The following is a 7540-nucleotide window of genomic DNA, read 5'->3' as shown; positions in this document are numbered from 1 at the left end:
CGAAATACTGCACTCTAGGGGTGGAGTGTCCGATAGTACAAAATACCAAAGCAGGTTCTTAGTTTTGGTGGGGTTGATGGTAAATCCCCACATCTTAGTGGCAAGCTCCATGTTCAGCAGCAGCGCCACCAACTCCTTGCCTGAGTGAGCAGCAATTACAAGATCATTGGCATACAGTACATAACAAGGTTGAGCAATAGGGAGCCATCCCGTGACCCCACCTGCGCATCGATCAGCCTCCCATTGCATCTGTACCAGATATAAATTCCTCCAGTACAGCTATTCAAGGCTACACGAACTACGTGGTCTAAATAGATGTTAACTAATGTGGGAGCCAGAGGACATGCCTGTCGTACCCCAAGGTGAACTGGGAATGGCTCCGACTCCCAGTCACGTAGTTTTACCTGGGCACTCTCACCATCATGAAGGTCCTTAATAATCGTGAGCAGAGGGTCCGGGACTCCGAAAGCACGAAGAACAACCCAGAGCCCAGGCCTACGGTTGGTATTATAGGCCTTGACCATGTCAATAAAGCAGAGATGTAGTTCCTTTTTGAATTCCCTACACCTCTGCTGTAGCAGACGGACAGAAAATATGGCATCTGTGCAGGACCGCCCTTTCCTGAAACCGCAGTGGTGCTCCGCAAACCTCTCCTCAGTGTGCCTGGCAAGGCGATGTTGAATAATGCTTGCCAGGACCTTTCTGGCTCACTGAGCAGTGATTACAGTTGGTATGGTCCCCCTTCTTAAAGAAGAGGATCACCAGGACATCATTCCAATCCTGAGGAGCCCGTCCAGTGTTCGACTGTTGTTATGATGTCATGTAGGGCAGTCTGTGTACAAACGTCACCTTCCCTCAGCATTGCACTTGTGAGATCATCTCTGCCCGGTGCCTTTCCTGGTCTCAGACTGAATCACCTTCAGTAATTCTTTAACAGATGGCACCTCAGCCAGCCACTCACAGCGGTTGACTTCTTCCAATTTTTGAGATATCGCAGCCTCAGCACAGTCATCTCCACTTTGTCCAATTATTTTTTCCAGGTTGAGGGATTTTCCCTCCCCCAGGACCTCACAGAAATTCTCAGCAAATCTGACAACCTGTTCTTGCCCCTAAATATGGTAATAGATGTGGCACTGCAGGTTACCCTTTTGATGGAGTTAAAGAGCGATTTGTAATCCCGGGCCATTGAGGCAGACTCATCTCCTCAGCAACCCGCAACCACCACCCATCCTTGCAGCGCCTCACGGCTCTCCGAACCTCCGAGCTAAGGCTGTGGTATGCCTCCTCATTCTCTGTCGTGGGATGCTGAAGACGATGAGAGTGGGCCTGTCGCTTTTTCTCAGCCAGCCTGAACACCTCTGTCAGCCAGGATCTCTGAGGAGGTCTGGACCGTGTACCCAATGCAGTAATTGCAGCTGCATGTGCCACAGTCCTAAACCTCAGCCACAAGTGATGATGAAATTATTGTTTGCAACTTTCATAAGCAATCTGAGACCATGCCACAATGGGTTTGAATGGGGTCTTCGGTGTACACCCACCACCGGAGTGGAAAAATAGCAGGCGGATCTTACAGATAACAAGTCGATGGTCAGTGGACAGATCAGCTCCACGGTAGGTCCTGGTCTCAAAGACATGGGCCCGCATCCGCTGTTCCATCACTATGTATTCCAGCAGATGTTTTTGCTTGGACCTGCAGTGTGTTAGTAATTACAAGCCAAATGAGCTGCACAAAAATCTACCATTGTTATTGAGCTGATCTTGTCCATGCCTTCCAATCACCCCAGACCAGGTGCCAGCATCATGACCAACTCGCGCATTGAAGTCACCCAACAAGATTACTCTATTCCGAGGGGCCACTTTAGCTAGCACCTGTGACAGGAGGTCATAGAAGGCATCGTGGACTCATCGGCCTTGCCTGTATCCCTCCACGGATGTTCGTCTTTGGTGGGGGCATAAGTAACTACTACGACCACCACTCCTCGCCTCTGCTTGATAGGAAGGCGAGCCCAAAGTAGCCTGAAGCATACAGATTCCCACACCTCAATGCCACGTTCCCACAACCCCTTCATTATTTGTTGAAAAGAAGAGCCACTCCCTGTTGTTTGTCAGTCTCCTACCCAGAGTAAAGGACTGTCCACCCCTCATATTGTCAGGAGCCAGATCCGGTCCACCTGACCTCCAGAATACCAAAAAAGATCCAGGCGGTACCAGTCCAGCTCCCGACAGAGCAGTGGCAGCCTCTCCTCTGCAGTGAGCGTTCAAACATTCCACGTGGCCACCCGTAGTGGTTTTTTGATGTTTTTGGAGGAGCCCCGAGGGTAAGGATTGAGTCACACTCACTCACACAATCACTCACACACACACGGGCCTAAGGTCTGTCTCTCACTCACCTCTTGTATAAATCCATCTATGTCCCGACTGTATACTACCGTAGATGAATCTGTGTGTCTCTAGTCTGGGTGTTTCTATATGAAGCCCGGTGTGTGCTGTCTGTATACTACCATATATTAATCTGTGTGTCTATAGTCTGTGTCTTTAGTCTTTGTATCTCAATATAAAGCCATCTGTGTTTCGTCTGTATTGTATATATGCTTTTTCTAAAAAATATATATTAAGAGTATTGGCAAATTATTATTTTAATCGCATTACATAATGATCACACACACACAATCACAAACACATTATCACACACACATAAACACACATACATACCACTCCACAATGAGATCACACACAAACGTAATAACACGTACATACCCCTAGACAACACATACACACACATTAATCATAAAAAATAACACATTATTTATTACGCTTAGAATTTTTTTTGTTAATCACAATTAATTAGATATTTACATATTTAAGTATATTTTTTTTATTATTTTATCAATATTTTTAAATATTCTTTTTAAATCACGAAATATTAAACAGGGTTCAACAGACATCTGGCACACCCCTGTGCAAGGGACGCAATTGGATGGCCCCCGCAACATTGACAGCAGTGGGTCTTAACCTTGACTGCAGCCTTGCACCCCTTTGGTTCTCGATCGTAAAAATGTTTAATAATGTTACGTGCCCGTGCTTAATTTCTAAAAATTCTGGCCACGTCTCACACCCCCCAGAAAGGGCATCTCGCACCCCCAGGGGCTGCGTGCACGCCAGGTTAAGAATAACTGCCTACAGGGACCGATCTCCACTCATAAACCAACGAGACCCCTGAGGCCTATGGATCGCCTCCTTCTAAGGACTCCAAGGTCAAGGATCTGTTCGTGGGGTGATCGAGTGGGTGTTTGAGTGAGTGGAGGTTGGTGAGTAGAGGTGGGTGAGTGGAGGTGGGTGAGTGGGTGATTGGGTGGGTGTGTGGGTGGGTGCGTGCGTGGTGGGTGTGTATCAGACAATCTGAGTCGTTAGAGCTGTTTTTTCCCCGTTTTGAAAACTCACCTCTTTTAAATTGGCCTATACCCTGTTTACCCTGTTGGTCAGTGAGTGATGGAATCAATTTGTGAGTGAGGTGGGTGGGTGAGGTGGGTGAGTGGGTAAGTGGGGGGATTGGTGAGTAGCTGAGTGAGTGCTTGAGTGGGTAAGTGAGTGAGATGGTAAGTTGGTAAGTAAGTGGGTGGGTCAGTGAGTGACTGGGTGGGTGGGTATGTAAGTTTATGAATTGGTGGGTGAGTGGTTGAGTGGCTAAATCACCTTTTATCCCCCGTGCCAAGGCCTTCCCCTTCTACCCTGCAGGCTCTGTCTATTTTCTACCTTCAATACGCGGGGTGCATTGGTGGCAGTACCCTACAAACTCTCTCAGTGTAAATTGTTGTTGTTGTCACATGCACACGATAAGTCGTAAGTGGTGTCCCTATAATGTACACAGGATCTTTTACAGCAGGAAAAAAAGACATTGTCAATAAATAGCAGAAGAAAATATTTATCCTTCTTGTTTTGAGTTTCATTTTGACACTCGCATGACGACACTTCTGCTTTTCAACACAAACAACGCTGTATCCTCTGTATTTTTTATCTTAGTTTTTTCTTATTCTGTAGTTCCAAAAGTACTCGCCAAAACCGTCCTAAGAGGTGAACCATTCAGCAATGGCTATTCCAGACAAGTTGCCAATAACAAAATAAATACGGGGACGCCTCTACTTATGAAGGAGTGAGGTTTCCAGAGGTCTGTCCGTAAGTCGTCACGCATGTGGAGCGTCCGTAGGATTGGTTCAAATATTGACGTTAATTCTCAGAACCATGTTGGGTCAGGCAAGGGTGGTAATTGGTTGAAACAAAGGTTGTACAGCGGTGGCCACCAACGGATAAGAACCACAGCTGTCAAAATTGCGGGGGCCATCCCATTGTGTGCCTTTTAGAGGGGTGGTCCAGTTGTCTGGTGACCGCCCCAATTAATTGACCCCTAACACTTTGTTTCCTTTGAATGTTATTTTATGTTTTAAATACACCTTCCTTTAAATATATATTACATTTTATAAAATTTAATTGTGGGGGGGTGGGGGGGGGGAGGATGCTGGTCACAATACATCTGGACCACCCCTGTTGTGTTAAACTTCAGCACTTGTAAGACGACTGGGGTGGTGTTGTGTCACGTTAGGGAGGTTTAAATATAGCACAGAGCTACCCAGCCGTGCCCATGACACAAACTGTACAAAACAACTGTTTATTTTACCAGGTCAGGCCCCACTAAGCTGTGTAGCTCTTTATTCAGAAGCTACCTTGCCACCACAAATGAAAGCTCTACGAAGTGGCTGATCGTTACTGTGTGGAACTTTGTAGCAGCTGCCAAATATACAGAGACGTATATAGATACATAGAGACCCATAGTAATGCTAGACCCAGATTGACACGTGGAGACCCATAAAGATATGTAGGGACACACAGAGATACATAGACCAAAAGAGATGCCTAGACACCAATAGAAATATATAGGGACACAGCAATATATCGAGACCCTTATATATGTAGTGGTTTAACGCGCGCCAAAGGGGTAAGTGTAAACACGTGTGTGCTGGGAACAGTGGGGTCGTACCGGGATGGGCTGGTGTTGCTGGGGGACAACGGAGGAGACAGAGATGGCGCGTTAGGCAATTAGGGATGCGGGGCAGTGATTGGACGGTAGTTGTTGGTGGGACAGAGTGGAGCCTCTTAGTCTGGGAAGGAGACAGGTGGCACAGGGGGCTGGAGGCGCTGGGCTTTAGGGGGATGCCAACTAATTAATTGGGAATTAATGAGAAGGGGAGTTGTGCTGGGAGCTAGACGGAGTCGGTCGGAGCAGAAGAAGAAAAATGTAGAGTAGCAGCGGAGTAGAAGAAGAAATGTAGAGTAGCAGTGGAGTAGAAGAAAAAGTGTAGAGTAACAGTGGAGTAGAAGAAGAAGTGTAGAGTACGAGTGGAGTGGAAGAAGAAGTATAGGGTAGCAGTAGAGACGGAGAAGCCGAACAAGAGTGACAGTCAAAGTGAGACGGAGAAGCCGAGAGAGAGCGACAGCTGGAGTGGGATAGGGAAGCAGAGAAGGGAGTCAGGAGAGACGGAGAGAGAGAGAGAGGGAGGAACGGAGCGAGCGAGTCCGGCGGAGCGCGGCGAGTGAATGGAGAACGTGCTAAAGGATGGTGGCGAAATGTGCTGTGTTGAACAAATAAAGTGATGACAGAAAAGGAAGAAGTTGTCCGTGTAAAGTTCAGCACTGCAACTGGTGTCGGAAGTGATTGCTGAACTGAACCGAGATATCGAAGAAATCAGCCAAACGGAGAAACGTACCGGTGGACTCGTCGGCCGACAGCAGCGATGGAGGCGTGGTGCACCCGTTGGGGCTAGATGTTGCCGCTCCCCCCAAGGACCTGGACGATTGGGTGCCTCCGGGGCAGGAGGGCAAACCAGATGATACAGAGACCCCGAGCCCAGCTCAAGAATGGAAGGCCGTTATGGGCCAGTGGGAGGCCAAGCTGGCGACGCTCATGGAGGCGTTCGACCGCTTCATGGTGACAGAACGAGAGGCACCGGCGGTGTCGGGCCAGTCCCCACACGCTCCTGCAGCACCGGTGGTGGCTGACGACGCGGCCACAACTCCAGCCAAGCTGCGGACCGAGCCGGACGCCGCTGAGGTGCTGGGTTCGCCACCCCTGGGTTCACGACGCCGGCTACATGTGGAGCGCTTCAAGGCAAAAGTTGGCCACTGGACGGCATTTACGACGCGCTTCTGAGCGGCGTATGAATCGCTCCATTGGGCAGAGAACGACGCGCTGTGGGCCCTGCCAACGGCCCTGGATGACGATGCACTGGCGGTGTTCTATGGCATCCCTGCTAAAGTCCGCTCATCGCTGGCGGGGGCATTCGCGGCAATGCAGGACATTTACGAACCGCGGTCAGTCGTCAAGTGGAAATTTCAGTTGAGAAAGCGGGCGGACACGGAGTCTCCCCTCGCTTACCGCAGCGCATTGTTAGCCCTTGGCCAGAAGGCTTACCCGGCGAGGAATCAAGCCGCTCTTGACTCTCTGGCCCAGGAGAAGCTTCTGTTGATGGCAGAGGAGCTGTGAGTTGTCCTTTCGCTTCCCAGCAACAGCGACGACGACATGTCATCTTTGCAGATAGCCAGGAACATTCAAACCAACCTGGATCTTCGCGACGAACCAATGGCGGTGGTGGCGCAGCCTCTGGTGGTGTGCACCAGTGCGGCCGGGTGCCTGGCCGAGTTGGAGGAGCCGGAACCGCTTGCAGCAGTGGAAGGACTGCCGCTTGCGAGCCTGCCCCGCCGCCCCGAGATGTACGAAGGTGGCGCGCCGTGGACGTGCTACGAGTGCGGGCGGCGAGGTCACTTCACCCGGGACTGCTGGCGACACAGAGGTGCTTTTCCAAGGGCGTCGGGCGACCAGAACTGCAGATTTCCCCCGTTCCGGGGTCTACAGGCAAGTCACGACATGTTTAATACACGGCCGTTTCCTCCACATCACCAATCCCTGCCATCGCACCTTGTTACCACTCATTCGGATGGGTCGCACAGCAATGTTGTATGGGGCGCGTTAGTACATCGCGTTTTGGGTGCTGCACTGGGTTTGTCGGACGGGATGGCGCTTGTTCAATGGGTGGAGGTTAGGGTAATTGTCGATACGGGGGCTTCGGAGACCCTGATCTCTTTGCAAACTTTTCGCTTGTTGCCGACCTCGCCCCAGGCCTTGGAACCAGTTGATGGCAAATGTATAGCAGCTAACGGGGGTAGCCTGAGAATTTTGGGTTGAATGCTCGCTACGATTCAGATCACAGAGGTGTGCGTGATGAGATACATTTTGGTTTCCACTGCCCTGGCTGTACCGTGTTTGTTGGGCACGGACTTTTTGCAGAGGATGCCGCTCAAAATCTCCATAGAAAAGGGATGTTTGGAATTGCCATCGGAAATGTCTTAAATTTTTGGGAACGCCATCTAAATTCACAACTGCAAACGCTGTGGTGCATGCGGTAGTTAGTCGCATGGTGTGCGTTCCACCTGTGACGCAGATGCTCGTGCCGTTGTGCTTGAAAAACGGACTGCCTTTGGAAAACCTGCG

This window comes from Lethenteron reissneri, chromosome 65 (assembly GCF_015708825.2).
Source record: "Lethenteron reissneri isolate LAM-NWPU_2019-01 chromosome 65, ASM1570882v1, whole genome shotgun sequence".
NCBI classification, from domain to species: domain Eukaryota; kingdom Metazoa; phylum Chordata; class Hyperoartia; order Petromyzontiformes; family Petromyzontidae; genus Lethenteron; species Lethenteron reissneri.
The sequence above is the reverse complement of the archived record's forward strand: the minus strand, read 5'-3'. Positions refer to the sequence as shown.